This window comes from Pelophylax lessonae (genome assembly GCF_965119305.1).
Source record: "Pelophylax lessonae genome assembly, chromosome: 1".
Taxonomy (NCBI): domain Eukaryota; kingdom Metazoa; phylum Chordata; class Amphibia; order Anura; family Ranidae; genus Pelophylax; species Pelophylax lessonae.
In genome coordinates this window covers 807062190-807090134 of record NC_138768.1, presented here as the reverse complement: position 1 = coordinate 807090134, position 27945 = coordinate 807062190, and positions in this window count along the sequence as shown.

The window sequence follows — 27945 nt, the reverse complement described above, 5'->3', positions numbered from 1 at the left end:
AAAGCATTCAAAACGCCAAGTTTGGCTGTTTTGAATGCTGTCAGTTTTTTTTAGTTTGGCGCTGAGTACCCGGAAGTGATGTCATGACATCACTTCCGGGTTTTTTACATGGAGATTGGTGCATGCACACTTGTGGCAGGGATATCGGCTTTCATGGGGACACATCTTCATGCTACACCGGGTCTTCTCTTCGGCGGCGGTGGAGTAGGATGCCCGGGTCTCCCGGTGGGACGGAAGACTCGGGTGAGCCGTGGAAGGCGGCGGGAGAGGGGGTGGGACGTCCCCTCCCACTCCTTGTAATGACAGCCGAGCGACTTCTCAGCCGCATCGGTTGTCATTACAAGTCAGCCGACCGTCAGCTATGGACACCGGTACCAGGGTGATGCCCCTAGCTGCAGGCATCACCCCAGGACATGCACTTTCCCTAAATATCGGCAATATCAGTAACCTCAGGGGCCGATTCCGGTATATCGGGGAAAGTGCATATCGACCCCCGATATATCGGTGTTGCCGATAATCGGTCGATCTCTAACTTAAACTAGTGAGATTTCCCTGAATTTCATCCACCTTGCCTATGCAATGATTCAGCCATTAGGGAGGCAGAGCCAACAACAGGGGAGTGCTTGGTGACAGGTGTTACAGAATCAGAAAAAGTTCTCAAAGCACCACCACTGACACCGGGGCAATTTTTCTCACATTAATGCTCTGCTATTTTTCCCCTTCACTAATAATAGGGCATTTTTTCATCCCATTGATACCTGGATATTATTCCTTACACTGACACTGATGTCAGGGCATTTTTTCCTCCTACTGACGTGGGGCATTTTCCAATGACAGCAAATCACACTGACACCAATGCCTTGTCATTTTTTTCCCTTCCCACTGACCATTAACGCCAGGGCATTCTCTGTCACACTCACCACTGATGCAAGAAAATTGTTTTCCTCCCACTAACACTGGGGGCATTCTTTTTTCTTTTGACACTGTAAAACAAGGCTAGTTTTCAGTGCTACATAACAATGACCACTTTTCACCATGGCAAGCTTTGTAGGGACTATGGATCCCACATTAGCAGCAGTAAAAGGACTGTGTTTACAGTGTATACAGTGAGTAGGTATATATTCTTTCTAATCAGATATCTTTAGATAACACTCACTGAGAAATTCAATGTGAATAAAAAATAAATATGTTGTGTTGGAACTGGACAATGGAGATCTTTTAGGATCCTAAATTCCAGTCACTTGAATGATTCACTGCTAGAATTAGTTAGGTTCCTTTCACACTTGAGCAGAGCATCTTTAGCTGTTTTTGGGCAATTATTTAGCATATGTAGAGTTATTTTTATGTGTATTTCAGGCTTGTGGGTTTTTTTAATCACTAGACAAGAAAATGCGCAAAAAGACATGTGTTTTTTAGGCCCTCCCGTTGAAGTATACTAGAGCTGGAATGCACAACTGATGTACTTCAAGGTTCAAGGGACACTATGCTCAAGTGTGAATGGGCACCCCTGAATAGAAATTCAAGTGTTGAGTCATTTAAGTGCTTTTGGTGAAGCTTTAAGTTGCTCAGGTGTGAACAGGACCTTATGATGGAGCCACAAGCTTCACCATATGGAAGAGGAAAAACCCCCCTCATTGACAAGGTCTTTGTATGAACAGGACATCCAGTATAGGACATTACCATTTACAATATCAGGTTTGGAGAACAGATTCTCACATCTTCATTTTGCCAGGAGTTATCCCTGAAGTGACATTAAACTCTTCTTTAAAAAACTAAAATTCTCCACAATGTGTTCCTTTTTAAAAAAAAAAAAAAAAGTACATTCTCTTGCTCTCAGCTTTTTCCAAATCTCCACGTTTTTTTTTCTTTGCTGCTGCGATCCAACTTCCTGTTAGAGTGTGGCTATGTTTATTTTTCATGGTCCAACTGTATGAAGGAACATAGCCACCCTCTATTGCTCATTCCCAAGATGGACTATGGGCTATGGGATTTATAGTGTGCATAAAGCGGTATACAGGACTACAAATAACATGCACTGTTCATTCCAAAACGCATTGAAGTAACAGAAAAACTAAAAAACCCTACTAGTCTTTTTTCGTTCAACCCAGCGTGTTGATCAATCCGATGTTAGTACAGGGATTCCCCCTGCTGTGCTATTGTGTTCTGACAGGGGGACACCCCCCCACCAGATGCTATGGGATGCCTATAGATTATTTTTTTTTCCGGTATTTTGATATTTAGTATCACTTTAATAAACTGTAATGCTAATACCAGTTACACTTTAGGCTTCTTTATGACAAAACGCGTAGAGCGTCACTGCATCACTTCCGCCCTTTGGAACACACTTCCGGACCGCAAGGAACGCATAGCGTTCCGGAAGTATTACGGCGCGGCAGATCTCCCGTTTTCCACTGATTTGAATGCCGGATTGAATTATTGTATATGTGAGTACATTTTTATTATTAAACTTGAAGGTTTTAATACAGTACTGCACTATACAAGTTTTTTTTTCTCATATGTCACCCGGACTACATCTGGCCATTTGAGATTACACAGTACAGGACCCCCAGTATTGCCCACACCTACCCTAGGGTGCTAGGACCCCTAAGGATGCCATTGTCCAGAAGAATCGCCTGATGACCAGTGAGGGATATTGGAGCCACACTTTATTTTGCAATACAGGCGCATTACCCCTGTAGGGGTTCCCACATCTGGTAAGTGTGGTCCTAGGAGAGTGGGGAGCACCCTGACCCACCACACCGGCCACACTTAAAGGAGCACTGAAGACATAGGAGTCACCCCTGCTGTGAAGTCACACTACCAAATATTTGCACAGGAGCACATTTTTTTGTCCATGCGATTTGGGACTATTTCATTATAAATCATATATCACCCTGCACTGGATATATTTTTTGTTGTGGGATTTGGACTATTTTACCATTGTTCTAGTTTGCACTTTTGCGATTCGGTATCGCATTGTCTCCTACTAAAGACCATCACTCTATTTATTTATTATATTACCATTTGTCACCTTAGTGTGGATACCAATCTTTGGTTACCCACATCCACTTTTTAGTGGTCCCTATATATGTATTTTACACACACATATATATATATATATATATATATATTTAAATATAAATTGTAAGGGGTTGGCTCGGTAGCGGGTGTGGGTGACCCCTTGGGTGGGTTCGTTACACAGAGAGACAGCCGAGGAGTGGTTGAAAACAACGGTCTATGGTTTATTCTTCCAATTTGCTGGAAACAAGTGCAAGCATCCAAACAGCATAAATCAAACAAACATAAAATAAACCCTGGCCACTTGGGGCGTCTACCTTCACAACACAGGAACCTACCTATGGTGTCTGTCCCAACCTACTGCTGGGCAGACACTGCTGGTCATACAGCAGAAAACCAATAGTCTATTTGTTTTCTTTTCATACAGAAAAAGTCACCTCACCTTCAGAAGTCTCTCAGCTCACTGCTCTCCTTAACGCACAAAGCCTCAGGATGCAACAATCAGTAGTCATCCTCTGGATAACTTATAGAGGCCTTAATTACCTCATTCTGAATAGCTGAAGCTTTCCAACGTCCTTAAACCTTTCTGGCTACCTCTGCAGCCGACACCTGATAGTAATTGGTGAATTGTCTAAACAAGGCAGAAATGTATCTCCCGTCTGTGACAACACCCACAGATTTACCTGACTTCCTGTCACATACCCCCCCTCTTGTTTCAACCCTAGGGTTGGGACACAGGTTGCCAGGCACGCATGCACTCGGGACAAACCATCTGCATTCCCCATTTTAACACCGGGGTGATGCGTTACCACAAAACTAAATTCCTGAAGGGCCAGGAACCACCCATTTATTCTCCTATTGGTCTCCTTGTTCTGTGCCATCCACTTCAATGGGGCATGATCCGTCACCAGTTCAAACTGTCTACCCAGGAGGTAGTACGGGAGAGAATCCAAAGCCCATTTCACCGCCAAACACTCTTTCTCAATGGTGGCATAATTCTCCTCATGGGCCTTCAGCATTCGGCTGAGGTACATAACAGGGTGTTCTTCCCCCTTGATAATCTGGGACAGTACAGCTCCTAAACCCACATTTGACGCATCTGTCTGAACCACAAAGTCCAGTGAAAAATCAGGCGAATTTAAAACTGGCTGACTACATAAGGCCTGTTTTAAAGCCTGAAAACCTGTTTCTGCTTCGGGAGTCCATTTGATCATGACAGACTCCTTCCCTTTGGTCAAATTGGTCAGGGAAGCAGCCTGTGAGGCAAAATGGGGAATAAAACGGCGATAATAACCTGCGATCCCAAAAATGCACAAACCTGTTTCTTGTTGGTGGGACGTGGCCAATCCTGAATAGCCTCAAGTTTGTTTATTTGGGGCTTGATTAGACCTCTTCCAATGGTATACCCCAGATACTTCGCCTCTTCTAGCCCAATGGTACATTTTTTTGGATTGGCTGTAAACCCGGCTTTCCAGATGGAATCCAACACAGCCTGAACTTTAGGTAAGTGTGAGTCCCAATCCTCACTGTGGATGACCACGTCATCGAGGTATGCAGCAGCATAGGCTCAATGAGGCCGAAGGGTCTTATCCATGGTGCGTTGAAATGTGGCGGGAGCATTCTGTAACCCAAAAGGCATCCTCCGATGCGTCTGGTATTGCCCTTGTGACCACGCCCCCTGGACGCCAGCTTCATTCATGATTCGCGGGACGCCGCAGTTTTTATACTTTGCCTGGAATTTCCTAATTATGTAAGTGCAAACTGAATAAATGCTTTTCTTTATCTCAACAGAATTGCGCTATGTGCTTTTTCACTCTCCCTCCCTACATATATGGGTTTGTGATTGCTGGAGCTGCCTATGAGAGTTTATGAGAGTCTGTGAGAGTCTACCCCTGAGTTCCTGGAGGAAATATCAGAATACCGATCTACACACAAAGCGTTTGTGGTCTGCCCATTAGTTTGGGGGCCCATTCTTTCTGGTAAGCAGCCAATAATATACCACTACTCACGGGTGTTTCTTCCTGCCTCATCACTCCTTGGGAACTTTATCTTTTGGACATCAGTCTATGTGCATCGTCCACCCTAGGACTTGTTGTCTGTATCCTAGAAATCTTTATTGGACTCAACACGTTTATGCATGATTTCTGATACACTGTTTATGTTAATATACATAACAATTTATTTTGTCATATGCTCACACATTGCCCTTTGTCTATATTTTTTATATTCATGATTTTTTCACCATTTATGATTAGCACTACACAATTGTTTGTATGTTTGGTTTCGGATTTCTATAGGTCCAGTGTTCAGCAGCTTTTCACTGTTAATTTTTCACATTCAATTTCTCACTTAATTCACCCTTAGCGCAGATTTTCCTGTATTTTGTTTTGTGTGTATATAATACTCACTGCTGTCACCTTAAAAGGTTCAGAAATACAATTTGTTTTACGTGTAAAAAAGCAATTATCACTATAAACGGTAGTGTTGTGATTAAATCCCCTTTATAGGTTTTCACCTATAACACTCAAACTTGTCAAAATGAAATGTCCATAATAAAGTAAAATACAAATTAAAGTGAAAAAGTCCACCAATGGTGCAAAATAGTGTTCAAATCTAAATAATAAAGAATATCAGAGAGACCGGTCAGCAAATAGGCTGAATGGTTATTCTGAAAAACCACGCATAGATTTAAATGATAAAAGTGCGTGATTAAATAAACAAATAAATAAATAGATGGATATAATATACAGTATCTCACAAAAGTGAGTACACCCCTCACATTTTTGTAAATATTTTATTATATCTTTTAATGTAACAACACTGAAGAAATTACACTTTGCTACAATGTAAAGTAGTGAGTGTACAGCTTGTATAACAGTGAAAATTTGCTGTCCCTTCAAAATAACTTAACACAAAGCCATTAATGTCTAAAGTGCAAATGTCAAAATTGGGCCCAAAGTGTCAATATTTTGTGTGGCCTCCATTATTTTCCAGCACTGTCTTAACCCTCCTGTGCATGAAGTTCACCAGAGCTTCACAGTTTATCATTGGAGTCCTGTTCTACTCCTTCATCATGACATCACGGAGCTGGTGGATGTTAGAGACCTTGCACTCCTCCACCTTCCATTTGAGGATACCCCACAGATGCTCAATAGAGTTTAGGTCTGGAGACATGCTTGACCAGTCCATCACCTTTACCCTCAGCTTCTTTAGAAAGGCAGTGGTCATCTTGGAGGTGTGTTTGGGGTCATTATCATGCTGGAATACTGCCCTGCGGCCCAGTCTCCGAAGAGAGGGGATCATGTTCTGCTTCAGTATGTCACAGTACATATTGGCATTCATGGTTCCCTCAATGAACTTTAGCTCTGTAGTATCGGCAGCACTCATGAAGCCCCAGACCATGACACTCCACCATCATGCTTGACTGTAGGCAAGACACACTTGTCTTTGTACTCCTCACCTGGTTGCCACCACACACGCTTGACACTGTTAGGGATACAAATGGCAGCCTGATGGCAGAGGAAGGCCCCACATGTGCCGGATGGCGGAGCTTAGATGGGAACCCCCAAGGTAAGTGACACAGGCTAACCGGAGGTGAGGAATCTAAGTATCCACCGGTTTTCGCCAGAGCCTCTAGTGGTGAGGATGGACTTCGCTGCGTGTGAATACCAGGTCGCGGTCCTCAGGGTCGCCCCACCAAGGGAGAAACCGGTCAAGATCCGAAGGCAGATAAGCAGACAAGGGAGATCCGAGAAAATGGTCAAACAAGCCGGGGGTCAGGATGGGCAGTAGGTCAGCGAGGTCAGGAACAAGCCAAAGGTCAAAACGGGTACCAAACAGGTAACAGGACGCAGGTTTCAGGAACACCAGAGGAGCTGCAGACTAGGGATGATCGAACGGTTCGGGTCGACCATCGGTTCGACCCGAACATTGGGTGTTCGAAATTCGGCCGAATTCCGAACTTTTTGTGGTAAAAGTTCGGAATTTGGCCACCAGAACCGCCCAAAATGCAATGGGATAGGAACTGGGCTTTAAAAGCCAGTGATTGGCCCAGAAACATCAGTAAAAGCCAATTGAGGGGGCAGGAGTCTGCTAGGAATGTGATTGGAGTGACTAGGGGGTCCAGAGGCCAATCAGGAGTGAATACGCCCCCCAGTATATAACATAGCCCCGCCAAACCTCTAGCACTGTAATACAGAGGCTGTGGAATAGAGTGGAAGCATTTCTGTTACTCCTGCTGCTTGTAAAGCTCCAGTGTCATTTTACAATTATTAGTGTGAGGAAAGGCATATGCAGTGTAGTTAGGGTACTATATACCACTATAGTTAGATTCAAAAATCACGTTTTTGTAGGGACAGCTTTAAGTGTCAGGGTGACCGTAGTGTAGTTTAGGGTGACCTGACTCTGCCATGTCAGGGTGACCGTAGTGTAGTTTAATGTGATCTGACTCTGCCATGTCAGGGTGACCGTAGTGTAGTATAATGTGATCTGACTCTGCCATGTCAGGGTGACCGTAGTGTAGTTTAATGTGATCTGACTCTGCCATCTCAGGGTGACCGTAGTGTAGTTTAATGTGATCTGACTCTGCCATGTCAGGGTGACCGTAGTGTAGTTTAATGTTATCTGACTCTGCCATGTCAGGGTGACCGTAGTTTAATATGATCTGACTCTGCCATGTCAGGGAGACCGAACTCTGCCATGCCAGGGTGACCCCACTATGCAGATTCTGGGTTAGGGGTATGCATATATACATATATATATATATATATATACATACACACACACACACACACATATATATATATATATATATATATATATATATATATATACAGTGCAGTGCCTTGCGAAAGTATTCGTCCCCCTTGAACTTTGCAACCTTTTGCCACATTTTAGGCTTCAAACATAAAGATATAAAACTGTAATTTTTTTGTGAAGAATCAACAACAAGTGGGACACAATCATAAAGTTGAACTAAATTTATTGGATATTTCAAACTTTGTTAACAAATAAAAAACTGAAAAATTGGGCGTGCAAAATTATTCAGCCCCTTTACTTTCAGTGCAGCAAACTCTCTCCAGAAGTTCAGTGAGGATCTCTGAATGATCCAATGTTGACCTAAATGACTAATGATGATAAATAGAATACACCTGTGTGTAATCAAGTCTCTGTATAAATGCCCCTGCACTGTGATAGTCTCAGAGGTCCGTTTAAAGCGCAGAGAGCATCATGAAGAACAAGGAACACACCAGGCAGGTCCGAGATACTGTTGTGGAGAAGTTTAAAGCTGGATTTGGATACAAAAAGATTTCCCAAGCTTTAAAAATCCCAAGGAGCACTGTGCAAGCGATAATATTGAAATGGAAGGAGTATCAGACCACTGCAAATCTACGAAGACCTGGCCGTCCCTTTAAACTTTCAGCTCATACAAGGAGAAGACTGATCAGAGATATAGCCAAGAGGCCCATGATCACTCTGGATGAACTGCAGAGATCTACAGCTGAGGTGGGAGACTCTGTCCATAGGACAACAATCAGTCGTATACTGCACAAATCTGGCCTTTATGGACGAGTGGCAAGAAGAAAGCCATTTCTTAAAGATATCCATAAAAAAGTGTTGTTTAAAGTTTGCCACAAGCCACCTGGGAGACACACCAAACATGTGGAAGAAGGTGCTCTGGTCAGATGAAACCAAAATCAAACTTTTTGGCAACAATGCAAAACGTTATGTTTGGCATAAAAGCAACACAGCTCATCACCCTGAACACACCATCCCCACTGTCAAACATGGTGGTGGCAGCATCATGGTTTGGGCCTGCTTTTCTTCAGCAGGGACAGGGAAGATGGTTAAAATTGATGGGAAGGTGGATGGAGCCAAATACAGGACCATTCTGGAAGAAAACATGATGGAGTCTGCAAAAGACCCGAGACTGGGACGGAGATTTGTCTTCCAACAAGACAATGATCCAAAACATAAAGCAAAATCTACAATGGAATGGTTCACAAATAAACCTATCCAGGTTCAACCTCCCTATCTTCTCTTATCCCTAGACTTACCCACACCTCATGGTATATCAATGATAGCCTTTTGGCCAACCCAACCCACCGCCTAGAAATAGAAGCAGCCCTTAAAGACTACAAAATGAACAACGCATCTGCGAATACCTCTCCACTAACTCTGTCTGTGGAAAGCCTAAAAGCCATTCATCAGGGGAGTTTGTATAAGCCAAGCCTCCATTTTACGCAAAAAAAGCACCTCCAGCATAGACGTCTTGAAGAGACCTTTACACAGGCCTCTGCAGCCTTCCAAACTCATCTCTCTCCTGACTCCAGAAAGGAGCTTGAAAAAGCACATTTGGAACTGGACCTTTTTCTAACTGAAGCTGCTGAGAAAACTCTTCGTAGATCATGACACAAAGTATACATGAAATCGATCAAATCTGACACATTTCTGGCCCTAGCGCTCCGTAGATCTGAACACACACCATAACCCATCAGACTAAAGCTCTCCTCTAATACTTACTCTAGCAACCCTAAAAAAATCATTAATATTTTTTGCAGGCTCCTTACTGACCTCTACTGAGATAACAAAACCTTTAATACAACCCAAGCTAATAACCTTCTCTCCTCCATTTAGATGCCCACTCTTTCTTCCTCACACTGCAAAAAACTTGACCAACCTATCACGGATGATGAAATATACTTAGCATTAAAGACCCTTAAACTTTGCAAGGGTCCTAATCCCGATGGCCTCTCCGCATCCTATTACAAATAATTTGCAGACCTCCTCGCCCTACTTCTTGTAGCTCCTTGTCCTTGTTTTAATTCTCTTCTAGCTGACCACTCTTTCCATACTGAATCTCTAACAGCATCTATCTCTATGATCCCTAAACCCCACTCAAGTGCATCTTCCTGGTCTAATGTTAGGCCTATCTCAATTCTAAAACTAGTCATCAAACTCCTCGCTAAAGTCCTTTCGAAAAAACTCAATCCTCATATAGGCTCTTTGATTCATAAGGACCAAGTTGGTTTCATCCCTTCTCACAAGCCAGTGATAACATCCGCCATTAAACACTCTTAGCTCACTCTACTCGCACATGCTGAATTCCTTCATGGCGAACACTTCTTGAGATGGATCACGGCTCTATACACGAACCCTTCAGCCTTCGTTTCTTACGCTGGTTTCCGCTCTGATTCCTTCCCTGTTGAACTGAGCACTAGACAGGGTTGCCCTCTCTCCCCTCTCCGCTTCACCCTGGCAATTGAACCCCTAGCTATTCTCATCCGCTCAAATCCTAACATCCAGGGCCTTGAACTGGGGGGTCACACCCACAAACTTTGCCTCTTTGATATCTTGCTTTTTATGACCTCCCCTCTAACCTCCACACCCAACCTATTGGATACACTGTCCTTTTTTGGGAATATCTCAGGCCTAAAAATTACCCCCAAAAATCGACAGCCTTGAATGTATCCCTACCTAAGCCCTTGCGAGACCAGCTTAGTGAGGTTCTACCCTTTACTTGGGCTGACGGGCACATCCCTTTCCTAGGCATTAAATTAACGACCAACCCCCAAGACCTCTATGCTGCAAACTTCCCTCCTATGTTATCGTACCTCACGTCCCTAATATCCAATTGGGCCCATCTACCTCTCTCCTGATTAGGCAAAATCGCAGTCGCCAAAATGACTATTCTTCCCAAAAATCCTCTACCTATTGCAGGGTTCTACCAGTCATGGTCCCCTCCCACTACCTACGAATCTTGCAATGCTGTGTATCCTCTTACATCTGGGGTAAAGTAAAACCACATTTACCCATATCCACCCTTTTCACCCCCCGAATCAGGGGAGGCCCTGGAGTACCACATTTTTTTAAATACTACTATGCGGCACAGCTGGCCCAACTCCTGAAGTACCATGCCTCCACTGAAGCCCCCCTTTGGGTTGCCATAGAATCTGTAGACTCTGATCCCCTCTCTATGGCCAAGCTACTCTGGCTAACCCCTTCTCAACCCTGGCCTATTACCATTCCAATTACTCGACACAGCCTGACCATTTGGGATAGGCTTAAAACTCGCTTTAATTTCCAATCTTCCCACAACCCCTTATTCTCTTTCTCCACAATCCTTCCTTCCCCCCTGCCTGGTTCTTTCCATCATCGTTTGCTACTTGGTCTAGGGCGGGCCTATTCCGATCACACCAATTCTTCTCTTCTACTACCTTCAAACCCTTCCCAACACTCTGTGAAGCACATAACCTCCCCTCTTCTGAGCTCTTTAGATACCTACAAATAATACACTTCCTTACCCCATACACCCCCACTGACCCATCAGTCCAAAATGTTTCCTCTTTTGAACAAGTTTGCAAATCAGATCCAAATAGATGTGGACTAATCTCCGACTTATTCACCCATCTCCTTGCTTCTGACTCATCCAAACCCCCAACATACATTAGCAAGTGGGAAAGGGGCCTTAATCTCACCCTCGATCTTGCAGACTGGGTCCATATATGGCAGGCGACCAAATCTTCTTCACCTAACGTCGCTGATCTGGAAACTAACTAGTAACTACAAAGTACTCACCCGATGGTACCTGATCCCCGACAGAATCAACAAGTTCCTTCCACAATACCCACCTCATTGCTTTCAGGGGTTGCAGGGAAGCGCGCACGCACCTCCACATTTGGTGGAACTGCCCCATAGCACGAACCTTCTGGTCAGAATTTTTTAAGATCCTTTCAAAATTATTTGACACCTTAATACTTCCTGACCCATCAGTAGCTCTCCTGAACCATAAACCCATGTCTCTGACACATCGTTAATTTAAACTTACCCTCCAAGTCACTACTTCAGCAATGCAGACCATAGCTAAGGCCTGGAAATCCCCTTCTTGTTGTATATTCTCGACCAAGCACAGAACCACCCAATCAATGATACAAGCCAAATTAGAGGCTGTCCTTCAGGACAAAATCCCAAAATTCGAGAAACTCTGAAACCCTGGAATAACCCACTTTCTACCCCCTGGCCCTTGACATTGGGGTACCAAACAGCTACTTCCTCCGACTACTGTAACATAACTGGGAGTCTAGAGTTATGCTCACACCCCTCCTGCACTTCTTCCCCTGCATCAAAGCCGATACCTCTCCCCCCTTGATCTATTGTGTTTTTTCATTAACTTGACCTTTAATCTGTTATATTGTATACATAATATTCATAGTACTTACCGATTTCATGTAGATCTTGTGCCCTAACTTGTACCGTTGTTCTAAACCCTTTGTTTATTTCAATAAAATTATTTAAACTAGAAATTATACAAAAAAAAAATAAATAATAATTCTAATCAAGTTTTTGCTTCGGGTGTACTATACCACTGAAAGACTTTATAGGATGTATCCGACACGACCCACAGTGTTCTCAGTGTCGGGCTCGTCTAGGATCCTTCTTGCACATGTTCTGGGCTTGCCCGAGTATTACGAAATTCTGTTCGGAAGTATTTGATGTAATTAATCTTGGGTTGCATTTGATGATTTTGGCCTCCCCGGAACTTATACTTCTGGGGATTCATGAGGATGAACAACTGCCTTATCATACCAAGTTATTAATCTCCTACCTTCTATACTATGAAAAAAAGGAGATTATACCCTAAATGGCAGAGGTGGGGGACTTGAGTCACATGACTTGACTTAAGTCAGACTTAAGTCGCCAGTTTGAGAACTTGAGACTTGCTTGACTAAAATTAATAAAAGACTCGACTTGACTTTGACTTGGTATTCATGACTTGAGACTTGACTTTGACTTGAGACATATGACTCGAAATGACTTTACTTTTTGATGTTATTACATATTTGCATTCTCTCAAGATGTGTTAAAGCGATATTTTGACTTGATTTGTGACTTGACTTGACTTGCTTGACTTCTAGCAGGGACTCGACTTGACTTGCTTACTTTTCGCCACAGTAACTTGGGACTTGCTTGAGACTTGAAGGTTAAGACTTGAGACTTGCTTGTGACTTGCACATGTGTGACTTACTCCCATGTCTGCTAAATGGACCTCCTCCACCCCCCTGTGGTGTCCTCTTGAGGCGATGGTAGATGCTGCTTTACCTATGCATAGAATTACGTATATCAATCAGGGGTGTTCCTGGAATTATGACAACATTGGTCTTGGACCTCAAGTTGAATACTGCTGAAGGTCCTCGGTTTGTTTCCCCCTTTTTATTTTATTTACTTTCTTTTTCTCATTTTAGTTATGCAAATTGTCTGATTGTTTACTTGCTGCTATTTTGTCTATTATGTATATGTGCTGGATTTTATATTCCATATTTTGCATCGCTGTTCCTCTTTATGTATGATTCTCCCGATTTATAAAAAATATATATATATATTGTTTGAATAGGCATTACTTTCGTAAGTCACAGGGAGTGTCCCAGGAGGTCTCCAACTCTTGGGAGACTTTCAGTCAGTCTGCTAATGAATAGTAAACCGGTTGGTGTTCTTCCTAGTATCTCACCCAGTGGACCAAATATTAGAGCCCATCCCAATCATCATTCAATCGATCATTGGTGTTGTAGATTTTTCATCATACGTCTACTAATAACTATTGCAAATACTCAAAAGACTAGGCAATGTGTCATACACAGGTCTGAGACACTGGAATCTTTTATTTTATCATTCTTGTTTCATTGTTTTATCTGATTGAGCAATGAAAGGCATTGTACACATAGTTGTGTGATCATTCATTTTTCCTGCTCATGTTTTAGATCATGTATGTTAATGTTTTGTCTAAAGCTTATGTATTTTTGACTGTTTCCATAGTTTGGCAATCTTACTACAGTGTATGTAAAACCTGACAATAAAGGTCTCTTCCATTTGGTCTGTGAAATATACTATTAAAAGCATTTTGTAATATCTGCTTGATAAGTGCAGGGAAAATACCTGCCTTAAATCTGCTGCTGTCCTGTGTTCTTTGCAGTGTAAGCTCCAAATCTGTTTATTAAAGTTTTCATGTGCAAAACAAGTACAACAACACAACACTGAAGCAAAACAGTGGATAAACTTGTGTTGCCCATGCAGGGGACATATATTCAAATCACATTATACAAGTGCTACAAGATAAGGGGAACATTAGATTGGTGATGGTGTGACCGTGAAACCTGTACCTCCAGGTGCCAAAACTCAATCTAGCTAATGATAGCTGACCCAGTTTCCTGCACATAATACAAAGCAGACAAAGGTTTTGTTAGGCATCTCTACCTACGCCTTGCTTATTTAATGTCTAGGAAGCCGTAGCAGGGTCTGCCAACCATCTGGACCACACTTTGTCATATTTAGCAGGACATCCCCTATTTGCATAATAATCTTTATTTAATGGGATATTGTTAGTTATCAGGCATTTCCAGAAGGAAATGGAAGGTGGGGCCTGTTTCTTCCAATGTAAGGTGATAGCTTTCCTTGCATAAAAAAGAAGGAGGCTAACAAGGGTTTTTTCTGCCCTGGTATGAAGGAAATTATCAACAAGGCCTAATTTACAGGTTTCATTGTGTAAATATTAATGCTGTTAGCACCGCTGCCCAAAAACCTGTAATGATAGAGCAGGACCAGAAGATGTGGAAATAGTCATCCTGAGTGTTGCCACACTTCCAACACAGGGATTCATCATATGCAGTATAGAAGGGGTAAAATAGGCTCTATGTACTATTTTAAACTGGAATAATCTGTCACGTAAAGAGACTAATGTTTTATACGGTAGATCCCAAATATCACCCAAATCTTCAGTGTCTAAGTGTGGTGCATCCTTTAACCACGTGTCCTTCAGTTTGTCTAGCAGAGATAAGGCAACCAACACCAAATGAGCATTATTGCGCGACGTGGGTTTTTCAATACAGTCAGTTCTGAGCAGTTGCTCAAGCTCCAACTCCACCATCCTCAGAGAGGTCCCTGGAAATTGGCTATGGAAGGCGAAGGAAAGCTGCCTGTAGTTAAAATTGTTCGTGAGAGGAACATTAAAATCTGCGGACATGCGGGCTAAAAAGCGTAACGAGCCCTGATCCACTATCTGAGAGATACATTTACCTTTGTATTTAGTCCAAAAAACCGGCTCCGGTAGCGTAAAGAAATGAGGTAGGGATGGGTTCTTCCAGAGGTATGCATTGGGTGAGACCGCAGTGACAGGATATTTTTAACAAGCCAATCCAAACCTCCATGCTCTTATAGTTGTACACATAGATGGAGTTAGGGGATACGGAGCCTTTAGATACGGAGCCAAAATGCAAGAGCCTGCAAGGCCTGTAGGGATCCAACAATGGCCCCTTCCAGCATAGTAGATGGTTTAGTTAGGTCTGGGGAGAGCCACCAGGTGGCAGTAACCAACTGGGTGGCCATTTAATATTTAAGGGAGTCTGGGAGAGCCAGTCCCCCCTGAAAGGAGGGCCCCACAAAATGGTGGAAAAGATTTGATTCAGGTGGGTAAAAAAAGATTTAGGAATCCAAGATGGAGAGTGGCAGAAGAGGTAGGAAAGTTTAGGTAGGAGTTTCATTTTTAGCAAATTGGCCTGACCCAACAAGGAATCAGCAATTCAATTCAATTGACGCTTAATATTCTGTATATAAAAAATAAAAAAATTGAAGCATACCAATGGGTCTCTGATAATAATGAGTGCCGGCCAATCTTTCGTTTGAGGAGAAGTGATAAAGTAAACTCTGTAGATATGTGGTAGAGCAGGAGACAAAAATCAGTTTTGACCTTTGTTTGAAAAGGAGTACTGAAGCGAACCGTATATCCCTCCGGAAAGCAGGAACAGCAACTAGTGCTGCCCTTAAGCATTTTCATAGGTATCTCCAAGGGTGATTCAATCTGCTTTGTTTACATGGGCAGATTGTCCTTCTGCCTGTGTAATCAGTGGGTGTCGGCGGACATCCAGTCTACAGTACCCACTGCTGGGCTCCTGCTGTGAGTGATCACAGCAGGAGCGGGTCGCCCGGCTGTGCATGTGTGCGTCCCAGACCCAAAAGTGTCAAATCACATACTAGGTACGTGATCTGGCACAGAGTGGCCGCCCTGCTGCAGTAAATGTACACTGGGAACGGTCCACAAGTGGTTAAAGGAGAAGTATAGGAATACAACAAACAGTACATACTCCCCTCCCTGTTGCAGTATGGGTGAGATGCTGTAGCTGTTCCCTGCCGGCTCTGATCCTGAGAACTAAATAATCACAATTCTGCTAATCGCTCAGTTCTCGGTCTGCCCTGAGGAGCTCTGCCACTCTAGCAATCACCTCTGGGTCGAGGAGACCAAAAATAAGTGCACTGTTGTGACCAATAGGAGAAGTATGACCAAAAAAGCTTTGGCAATAATTATTTTTTAACCACTTCAATACACAAGACACTCTGAGCCCCTTCCTGCGAAGGCCAATTTCCAGCATTTAGCGCTGTCACACTTGACGTGGTCATGCAACACTATACCCTTATTAAATTTTTATCACACAAATATAGCATTCTTTCATCTTTCATGGGTATTTATTCACTGCTTGTTTTTTTTATTTTTTTCAAAATAAATAAAAAAGGACCGAACGTTTTGAAAAAAAAAAAAAACACGTTTTTCTTTGTTTCTGTTATAACGTTTTGCAAATAAAAATGCTTTCTTCTTCAAATTGATAAATCCTGATGTAGTGACGACCTATCTCATTTCTTGAGGCCCGAAAATGCCAGGACAGTAAAAATATCCCCCAAATGACCACTTTTTGGAAAGTAGACAGTCCAAGGTAAGGTATTTAGTAAGAGGCATGGCAAGTTTTTTGAAGTTGTAATTTTTTTGTCACAATTTTTTGGAAAATGAAGAAATAAAATAAATACTATTTTTTTCACAAATATACTTTTTTTTTCTTTTTTATTAAATTTTCTTTTTCTTTTTTTTTACTATTTTTTTTATACAGTGACCAGAGCAATACATTGTTACCATAGTAACACTGTACTACTCTGGGGAGATGTTCAGGTTTTATTTTTTTTATACACACTATGATTGCTTGTAACTAGTGTTGAGCGAACACGGACTGTATTATTCGTGTTCGTACCGAATAATTGGATTTTTGTTACCCGAACACGGACACGGACACTTTACTGTATGTTCGGGTAAAAAATCAGTGTTCGGTCGTTTTATTTCCGGGTTTTGCATGTTTTGGCGCTCTTTTCATGGCGGGCTTTCAACAGCCAATCAACAATCGTTTAACTGGTGTGCCTTAAGCTATCCCAGCCATGCCTGCAAATGTATGAGTAGCTGTGATTGGCCGTCTGAAGCATGTGACCAAGTCTTTATAAGTTCGAGGCAGCCGCAGCGGCGTCATTCTGCTGCTTAGCTCAGGGACAGAGCACACATACGTGCTGGCTGCTGATTAGGGAAAGACAGGCAGGGAAAACGAATTGGTGTCCGGATAGAATTTAGGGTCAGGTCGGAGTGTTTAGGCAGGGCGAGTTGTAGGCATTTTAGGGATAGAGTCTGCTGAATTATAGGGTCAGTGTGTTCTACAAACTACAATCGATATTGCTGTGTGGTGTGGGATAGGAGATAGGCAGGTGTCAGTGATCCACATCCATTTTTCTGTGTGTGGGCTGCAGTGAACACAATCTTTTTGGGGTGCAGTGAACACAATCCTTTTGGGGTGCAGTGAACAAAATCTTTGTGGGGTACAGTGAACACAATCTTTGTGGGGTGCAGTGAAGACAATCCTTGTGGGGTGCAGTGAAGACAATCCTTGTGGGGTACAGTGAACACAATCTTTGTGGGGTGCAGTGAAGACAATCCTTTTGGGGTGCAGTGAACACAATCTTTGTGGGGTGCAGTGAACAAAATCTTTGTGGGGTACAGTGAACACAATCTTTGTGGGGTACAGTGAACAAAATCTTTGTGGGGTACAGTGAACACAATCTTTGTGGGGTGCAGTGAAGACAATCCTTGTGGGGTGCAGTGAAGACAATCCTTGTGGGGTGCAGTGAACAAAATCTTTGGGGGGTACAGTGAACACAATCTTTGTGGGGTACAGTGAACACAATCTTTGTGGGGTACAGTGAACACAATCTTTGTGGGGTGCAGTGAAGACAATCCTTGTGGGGTGCAGTGAAGACAATCCTTGTGGGGTGCAGTGAACAAAATCTTTGGGGGGTACAGTGAACACAATCTTTGTGGGGTACAGTGAACACAATCTTTGTGGGGTGCAGTGAAGACAATCCTTTTGGGGTGCAGTGAACACAATCTTTGTGGGGTACAGTGAACACAATCTTTGTGGGGTGCAGTGAAGACAATCCTTGTGGGGTGCAGTGAAGACAATCCTTGTGGGGTACAGTGAACACAATCTTTGTGGGGTGCAGTGAAGACAATCCTTTTGGGGTGCAGTGAACAAAATCTTTGTGGGGTACAGTGAACACAATCTTTGTGGGGTACAGTGAACGCAATCTTTGTGGGGTGCAGTGAAGACAATCCTTGTGGGGTGCAGTGAACAAAATCTTTGGGGGGTACAGTGAACACAATCTTTTTGGGGTACAGTGAACACAATCTTTGTGGGGTGCAGTGAAGACAATCCTTTTGGGGTGCAGTGAACACAATCTTTGTGGGGTACAGTGAACAAAATCTTTGAGGGGTACAGTGAACACAATCTTTGTGGGGTGCAGTGAACACAATCTTTGTGGGGTACAGTGAACACAATCTTTGTGGGGTGCAGTGAACAAAATCTTTGTGGGGTACAGTGAACACAATCTTTGTGGGGTGCAGTGAACAAAATCTTTGGGGGGTACAGTGAACACAATCTTTGTGGATTACAGTGAACACAATCTTTGTGGGGTGCAGTGAAGACAATCCTTGTGGGGTGCAGTGAAGACAATCCTTGTGGGGTGCAGTGAACAAAATCTTTGGGGGGTACAGTGAACACAATCTTTGTGGGGTACAGTGAACACAATCTTTGTGGGGTGCAGTGAAGACAATCCTTGTGGGGTGCAGTGAAGACAATCCTTGTGGGGTGCAGTGAACAAAATCTTTGGGGGGTACAGTGAACACAATCTTTGTGGGGTACAGTGAACACAATCTTTGTGGGGTGCAGTGAAGACAATCCTTTTGGGGTGCAGTGAACACAATATTTGTGGGGTACAGTGAACACAATCTTTGTGGGGTGCAGTGAAGACAATCCTTGTGGGGTGCAGTGAAGACAATCCTTGTGGGGTACAGTGAACACAATCTTTGTGGGGTGCAGTGAAGACAATCCTTTTGGGGTGCAGTGAACACAATCTTTGTGGGGTGCAGTGAACAAAATCTTTGTGGGGTACAGTGAACACAATCTTTGTGGGGTGCAGTGAAGACAATCCTTGTGGGGTGCAGTGAACAAAATCTTTGGGGGGTACAGTGAACACAATCTTTGTGGGGTACAGTGAACACAATCTTTGTGGGGTGCAGTGAAGACAATCCTTTTGGGGTGCAGTGAACACAATCTTTGTGGGGTACAGTGAACAAAATCTTTGTGGGGTACAGTGAACACAATCTTTGTGGGGTGCAGTGAAGACAATCCTTGTGGGGTGCAGTGAACAAAATCTTTGGGGTACAGTGAACACAATCTTTGTGGGGTGCAGTGAAGACAATCCTTGTGGGGTGCAGTGAAGACAATCCTTGTGGGGTACAGTGAACACAATCTTTGTGGGGTGCAGTGAAGACAATCCTTTTGGGGTGCAGTGAACACAATCTTTGTGGGGTGCAGTGAACAAAATCTTTGTGGGGTACAGTGAACACAATCTTTGTGGGGTACAGTGAACACAATCTTTGTGGGGTGCAGTGAAGACAATCCTTGTGGGGTGCAGTGAACAAAATCTTTGGGGGGTACAGTGAACACAATCTTTGTGGGGTACAGTGAACACAATCTTTGTGGGGTGCAGTGAAGACAATCCTTGTGGGGTACAGTGAACACAATCTTTGTGGGGTGCAGTGAAGACAATCCTTTTGGGGTGCAGTGAACACAATCTTTGTGGGGTGCAGTGAACAAAATCTTTGTGGGGTACAGTGAACACAATCTTTGTGGGGTACAGTGAACACAATCTTTGTGGGGTGCAGTGAAGACAATCCTTGTGGGGTGCAGTGAAGACAATCCTTGTGGGGTGCAGTGAACAAAATCTTTGGGGGGTACAGTGAACACAATCTTTGTGGGGTACAGTGAACACAATCTTTGTGGGGTGCAGTGAACACAATCCTTGTGGGGTGCAGTGAAGACAATCCTTGTGGGGTGCAGTGAACAAAATCTTTGGGGGGTACAGTGAACACAATCTTTGTGGGGTACAGTGAACACAATCTTTGTGGGGTGCAGTGAAGACAATCCTTGTGGGGTACAGTGAACACAATCTTTGTGGGGTGCAGTGAAGACAATCCTTTTGGGGTGCAGTGAACAAAATCTTTGTGGGGTACAGTGAACACAATCTTTGTGGGGTACAGTGAACAAAATCTTTGTGGGGTGCAGTGAAGACAATCCTTGTGGGGTGCAGTGAACAAAATCTTTGGGGGGTACAGTGAACACAATCTTTGTGGGGTACAGTGAACACAATCTTTGTGGGGTGCAGTGAAGACAATCCTTGTGGGGTACAGTGAACACAATCTTTGTGGGGTGCAGTGAAGACAATCCTTTTGGGGTGCAGTGAACACAATCTTTGTGGGGTGCAGTGAACAAAATCTTTGTGGGGTACAGTGAACACAATCTTTGTGGGGTACAGTGAACACAATCTTTGTGGGGTGCAGTGAAGACAATCCTTGTGGGGTGCAGTGAACAAAATCTTTGGGGGGTACAGTGAACACAATCTTTGTGGGGTGCAGTGAAGACAATCCTTGTGGGGTGCAGTGAAGACAATCCTTGTGGGGTGCAGTGAACAAAATCTTTGGGGGGTACAGTGAACACAATCTTTGTGGGGTACAGTGAACACAATCTTTGTGGGGTGCAGTGAAGACAATCCTTGTGGGGTACAGTGAACACAATCTTTGTGGGGTGCAGTGAAGACAATCCTTTTGGGGTGCAGTGAACACAATCTTTGTGGGGTGCAGTGAACAAAATCTTTGTGGGGTACAGTGAACACAATCTTTGTGGGGTACAGTGAACACTTTGTGGGGTGCAGTGAAGACAATCCTTGTGGGGTGCAGTGAAGACAATCCTTGTGGGGTGCAGTGAACAAAATCTTTGTGGGGTACAGTGAACACAATCTTTGTGGGGTGCAGTGAAGACAATCCTTGTGGGGTGCAGTGAAGACAATCCTTGTGGGGTGCAGTGAACAAAATCTTTGGGGGGTACAGTGAACACAATCTTTGTGGGGTACAGTGAACACAATCTTTGTGGGGTGCAGTGAAGACAATCCTTGTGGGGTACAGTGAACACAATCTTTGTGGGGTGCAGTGAAGACAATCCTTTTGGGGTGCAGTGAACACAATCTTTGTGGGGTGCAGTGAACAAAATCTTTGTGGGGTACAGTGAACACAATCTTTGTGGGGTACAGTGAACAAAATCTTTGTGGGGTACAGTGAACACAATCTTTGTGGGGTGCAGTGAAGACAATCCTTGTGGGGTGCAGTGAACAAAATCTTTGGGGGGTACAGTGAACACAATCTTTGTGGGGTACAGTGAACACAATCTTTGTGAGGTGCAGTGAAGAAAATCCTTTTGGGGTGCAGTGAACACAATCTTTGTGGGGTACAGTGAACACAATCTTTGTGGGGTGCAGTGAAGACAATCCTTGTGGGGTGCAGTGAAGACAATCCTTGTGGGGTGCAGTGAACAAAATCTTTGTGGGGTAGAGTGAACACAATCTTTGTGGATTACAGTGAACACAATCTTTGTGGGGTGCAGTGAAGACAATCCTTTTGGGGTGCAGTGAACACAATCTTTGTGGGGTACAGTGAACACAATCTTTGTGGGGTGCAGTGAAGATAATCCTTGTGGGGTGCAGTGAAGACAATCCTTGTGGGGTGCAGTGATCAAAATCTTTGTGGGGTACAGTGAACACAATCTTTGTGGGGTGCAGTGAACAAAATCTTTGTGGGGTACAGTGAACACAATCTTTGTGGGGATACAGTGAACACAATCTTTGTGGGGTGCAGTGAAGACAATCCTTTTGGGGTGCAGTGAACACAATCTTTGTGGGGTACAGTGAACACAATCTTTGTGGGGTGCAGTGAACAAAATCTTTGTGGGGTACAGTGAACACAATCTTTGTGGGGTACAGTGAACACAATCTTTGTGGGGTGCAGTGAAGACAATCCTTGTGGGGTACAGTGAACACAATCTTTGTGGGGTGCAGTGAAGACAATCCTTTTGGGGTGCAGTGAACACAATCTTTGTGGGGTGCAGTGAACAAAATCTTTGTGGGGTACAGTGAACACAATCTTTGTGGGGTACAGTGAACACTTTGTGGGGTGCAGTGAAGACAATCCTTGTGGGGTGCAGTGAAGACAATCCTTGTGGGGTGCAGTGAACAAAATCTTTGGGGGGTACAGTGAACACAATCTTTGTGGGGTGCAGTGAAGACAATCCTTGTGGGGTGCAGTGAAGACAATCCTTGTGGGGTGCAGTGAACAAAATCTTTGGGGGGTACAGTGAACACAATCTTTGTGGGGTACAGTGAACACAATCTTTGTGGGGTGCAGTGAAGACAATCCTTGTGGGGTACAGTGAACACAATCTTTGTGGGGTGCAGTGAAGACAATCCTTTTGGGGTGCAGTGAACACAATCTTTGTGGGGTGCAGTGAACAAAATCTTTGTGGGGTACAGTGAACACAATCTTTGTGGGGTACAGTGAACAAAATCTTTGTGGGGTACAGTGAACACAATCTTTGTGGGGTGCAGTGAAGACAATCCTTGTGGGGTGCAGTGAACAAAATCTTTGGGGGGTACAGTGAACACAATCTTTGTGGGGTACAGTGAACACAATCTTTGTGAGGTGCAGTGAAGAAAATCCTTTTGGGGTGCAGTGAACACAATCTTTGTGGGGTACAGTGAACACAATCTTTGTGGGGTGCAGTGAAGACAATCCTTGTGGGGTGCAGTGAAGACAATCCTTGTGGGGTGCAGTGAACAAAATCTTTGTGGGGTAGAGTGAACACAATCTTTGTGGATTACAGTGAACACAATCTTTGTGGGGTGCAGTGAAGACAATCCTTTTGGGGTGCAGTGAACACAATCTTTGTGGGGTACAGTGAACACAATCTTTGTGGGGTGCAGTGAAGATAATCCTTGTGGGGTGCAGTGAAGACAATCCTTGTGGGGTGCAGTGATCAAAATCTTTGTGGGGTACAGTGAACACAATCTTTGTGGGGTGCAGTGAACAAAATCTTTGTGGGGTACAGTGAACACAATCTTTGTGGGGATACAGTGAACACAATCTTTGTGGGGTGCAGTGAAGACAATCCTTTTGGGGTGCAGTGAACACAATCTTTGTGGGGTACAGTGAACACAATCTTTGTGGGGTGCAGTGAACAAAATCTTTGTGGGGTACAGTGAACACAATCTTTGTGGGGTGCAGTGAACAAAATCTTTGGGGGGTACAGTGAACACAATCTTTGTGGATTACAGTGAACACAATCTTTGTGGGGTGCAGTGAAGACAATCCTTTTGGGGTGCAGTGAACACAATCTTTGTGGGGTACAGTGAACACAATCTCATACTTCTGAAGATTTGAGGGTGCTGCCTGTTTCATCCTCCTCCTCCTCATCCATCCTTTTAGGGGTACAAACAATAGTAATTGGGGCCTAGTGTGCTTCTGTACGTGTGAGATACATACACTTTTTTTGATCATATTTCCTATTCCGCTATTCAATAAAAACCTTTGGGGATCAATTAAATTGCGGAATAGTCTGTGTCGGTACGTGTGAGATCCACCTTTCCAAGTTTTTGGGGTTCATCTCATACTTCTGAAGCTTTGAGGGTGCTGCCTGTTCCATACTCCTCCTCCTCCTCATCCATCCTTTTAGGTGTACAAACAATAGTAATTGGGGCCTAGTGTGCTTCTGTACGTGTGAGATACATACACTTTTTTTGATCATATTTCCTATTCCGCTATTCAATAAAAACCTTTGGGGATCAATTAAATTGCGGAATAGTCTGTGTCGGTACGTGTGAGATCCACCTTTCCAAGTTTTTGGGGTTCATCTCATACTTCTGAAGCTTTGAGGGTGCTGCCTGTTCCATACTCCTCCTCCTCCTCCTCCATCCTTTTAGGTGTACAAACAATAGTAATTGGGGCCTAGTGTGCTTCTGTACGTGTGAGATACATACACTTTTTTTGATCATATTTCCTATTCCGCTATTCAATAAAAACCTTTGGGGATCAATTAAATTGCGGAATAGTCTGTGTCGGTACATGTGAGATTGTACCTCCTCCTCCTGAAGCTTTGAGGGTGCTGCCTGTTCCATACTCCTCCTCCTCCTCCTCCATCCTTTTAGGTGTACAAACAATAGTAATTGGGGCCTAGTGTGCTTCTGTACGTGTGAGATACATACACTTTTTTTGATCATATTTCCTATTCCGCTATTCAATAAAAACCTTTGGGGATCAATTAAATTGCGGAATAGTCTGTGTCGGTACATGTGAGATCCACCTTTCCAAGTTTTTGAGGTTCATCTCATACTTCTGAAGATTTGAGGGTGCTGCCTGTTCCATACTCCTCCTCCTCCTCATCCATCCTTTTAGGTGTACAAACAATAGTAATTGGAGCCTAGTGTGCTTCTGTACGTGTGAGATACATACACTTTTTTTGATCATATTTCCCATTCCGCTATTCAATAAAAACCTTTGGGGATCAATTAAATTGCGGAATAGTCTGTGTCGGTACGTGTGAGATCCACCTTTCCAAGTTTTTGAGGTTCATCTCATACTTCTGAAGATTTGAGGGTGCTGCCTGTTCCATACTCCTCTTCCTCATCCTCCCTTTAGGGTAGGAAAAAATTTAATCGGGCCTAGTCTGTGTTTGTACGCGTGAGATACACAGTTTTTTATCCTATTCCGCTATTCAATACACACCCTTTTGGTGTAAAAAACATTAAATTGCGGCATAGTTTGCATATTTGACTGTGAGATACACCCGTGCGATACTGTTGTTCTTTTGTTCTGCTATTCAATAAAGACCTTTCTAGGGCAAGATCTTAAATTTCAGAAATATGAGGAGAGCGTCAAATAGGGGCCGTGGCCGGGGTCGTGGTGCTGCTGCTAGAGCTCCTGTTGCAAGGAGAGGACGTGGTCGATCTGTGCCAGCTACACGCACAAGTGAAACACCTTCCTCAAGTGTGAGTAGGCGACAGAACCTGCAGCAGTATTTGGTAGGGCATCATACGCCTCTAGAAGTGATGAGGCCAGAACACAGAGAGGCGATAGTAGATTGGTTTGCTGCTGACAGTGCCTCCAGTTCCTTCACATTGTCTCCCACCCAGTCTACTGCAGAAAGGTCAGAGTTGGCACCTGCAGCCAATGTCCAACCGTCTTTCACCTCACCCCCTTGCAAATCAGGCAAGCAGTCTGAGCCCCAAGCCATACAGCAGTCTCTTATTCTTTTTGAGGACTCTGTCAGCAGGGTTTCCCAGGGCCATCCACCTAGCCCTGCCCCAGAAGTGGAAGAGATTGAGTGCAGCGATGCCCAACCACTTATTTCTCAAGATGAGTACATGGAAGGACCATCACAGCACGTCTCCGATGATGACGAAACGCAGGTGCCAACTGCTGCGGCGTTCAGCATTGTGGAGACCGACAGGGAGGGCAGGGGTGAAGACTGGGTGGAAGATGATGTGGAGGACGATGAGGTCCTCGACCCCACATGGAATGAAGGTCATGCAGGTGACCTGAGTATTTTGGAGGAAGAGGCGGTGGTCGCACAGAGCCACCAGCACAGCAGAAGAGGGAGCAGGGTGCAGAAGCGGAGCGGCCGTGCCCTAGACACTACGCCTGCTACTGCCCAACGCAGCAAGGGAACGAGCGCACCAAAGTCAGTTCAAAAGAGTTCTCTAGCGTGGAAGTTCTTTAGAAAATGTGCTGATGACAGGACACGAGTGGTTTGCACCCTGTGCAATCAGAGCCTGAAGCGAGGCATAAACCTTCTCAACCTGAGCACAACCTGCATGATCAGGCATCTAAGTGCAAAGCACGAGCTGCAGTGGAGTACACACCTTCAAAACCAAGAAACGTCTCTGGCTCATCCTGCTTCCTCTTCTGCTGCAGTCTCGGCCGCTCCAGCCACCTCTGTAGTCATACCGGCACCTGCCACCCCGCAAACAGACGATCTGTCAGCAACACCACCACCTGGGTCACCAACAACCATCTCCACAATGTCCCGTGGAAGTGTTCAGCTTTCCATCTCCCAAACACTTGAGAGGAAGAGGAAGTACCCCCCTACCCACCCGCGATCCCTGGCCCTGAATGCCAGCATTTCACAATTATTGGCCTTTGAAATGCTGTCATTCCGTCTGGTGGAGACGCCCAGTTTTAAAAAGCTTATGTCGGTGGCTGTCCCACAGTACGTCGTGCCCAGCCGCCACTACTTTTCCAGGCAAGCCATCCCTTCCCTGCACAACCAAGTGGGGGAAAAAATCAGGTGTGCACTGCGCAACGCCATCTGTGCCAAGGTCCACCTAACTACCGATACGTGGACCAGTAAGCACGGTCAGGGGCGTTATATCTCCCTAACGGCACACTGGGTAAATGCAGTGGCGGATGGGCCTGAGGCGGATAGCAATTTGGCGCATGTCCTTCCACCACCGAGGATTGCAGGGCGCTTCAGTTTGCCTCCTGTTCCTAACTCATCCTACTCCGCTACCTCATCCTCTACCGCCTCCTCATCCGGACAGCGTAATACCTTCACCACCAACTTCAGCACGGCCAGGGCTAAACGACAGCAGGCAGTTTTACAACTTGCCTGTTTGGGGGACAAACCACACACCGCGCAGGAGTTGTGGAGGAGCATGGAACAGCAGACAAATGAGTGGTTGCTGCCAGCGAGCCTCAAGCCCGGCCTGGTGGTGTGCGATAATGGGCGAAATCTCATAGCAGCTCTGGGCCTAGCCGGTTTGACGCACATCCCTTGCCTGGCGCATGTGCTGAATTTGGTGGTGCAGAGGTTCCTTAAAAACTACCCCGATATGTCAGAGCTGCTGCAGAAAGTGCGGGCCATCTGTGCGCACTTTCGGCGTTCTCACCCTGCTGCTGCTCGCCTGGCAGCGCTGCAGCGTAACTTCGGCCTTCCCGCTCACCGCCTCATATGTGACGTGCCCACAAGGTGGAACTCCACCTTGCACATGCTGCAAAGACTGTGCGAGCAGCAGCAGGCCATAGTGGAGTTTCAGCTGCAGCACGCACGCGTGAGTCGCTCTGCGGAACAGCACCACTTCACCACCAATAACTGGGCCTCCATGCGAGACCTGTGTGCCTTGTTACGCTGTTTTGAGTACTCCACCAACATGGCCAGTGGCAATGACGCCGTTCTCAGCTTAACTATCCCACTTCTATGCCTCCTTGAAAAAACAATTCGGGCGATGATGGAAGAGGATGTGGCACAGGATGAGGAGGAGGAGGAGGAGGAGGAGGAGGAGGAGGATGAAGAGGTAACATTTCAAAGGCTTTCAGGGCAGTCATTCGCAAGGGGCTCCGAGGGTGGGTTCCTGCACACACAAATGCCAGGGACACAATTGTCCAGCAGGGGCACAGTTCTGGAGGATGAGGAGGAGGAGGAGCTGGAGGAGGAGATGGAACCATGTTCACAGCAGGGTGGCACCCAGGCCAGCTCATGGCCATCACTGGTGCGTGGCTGGGGGGATACAGAGGACACGGATGATACACCTCCCACAGAGGACAGCCTTTCGTCGGCCTTTGGGCAGCCTGGCACACATGAGCGATTACATGCTGCAGTGTCTCCACAACGACCGCCGAGTTGCCCACATTCTAAC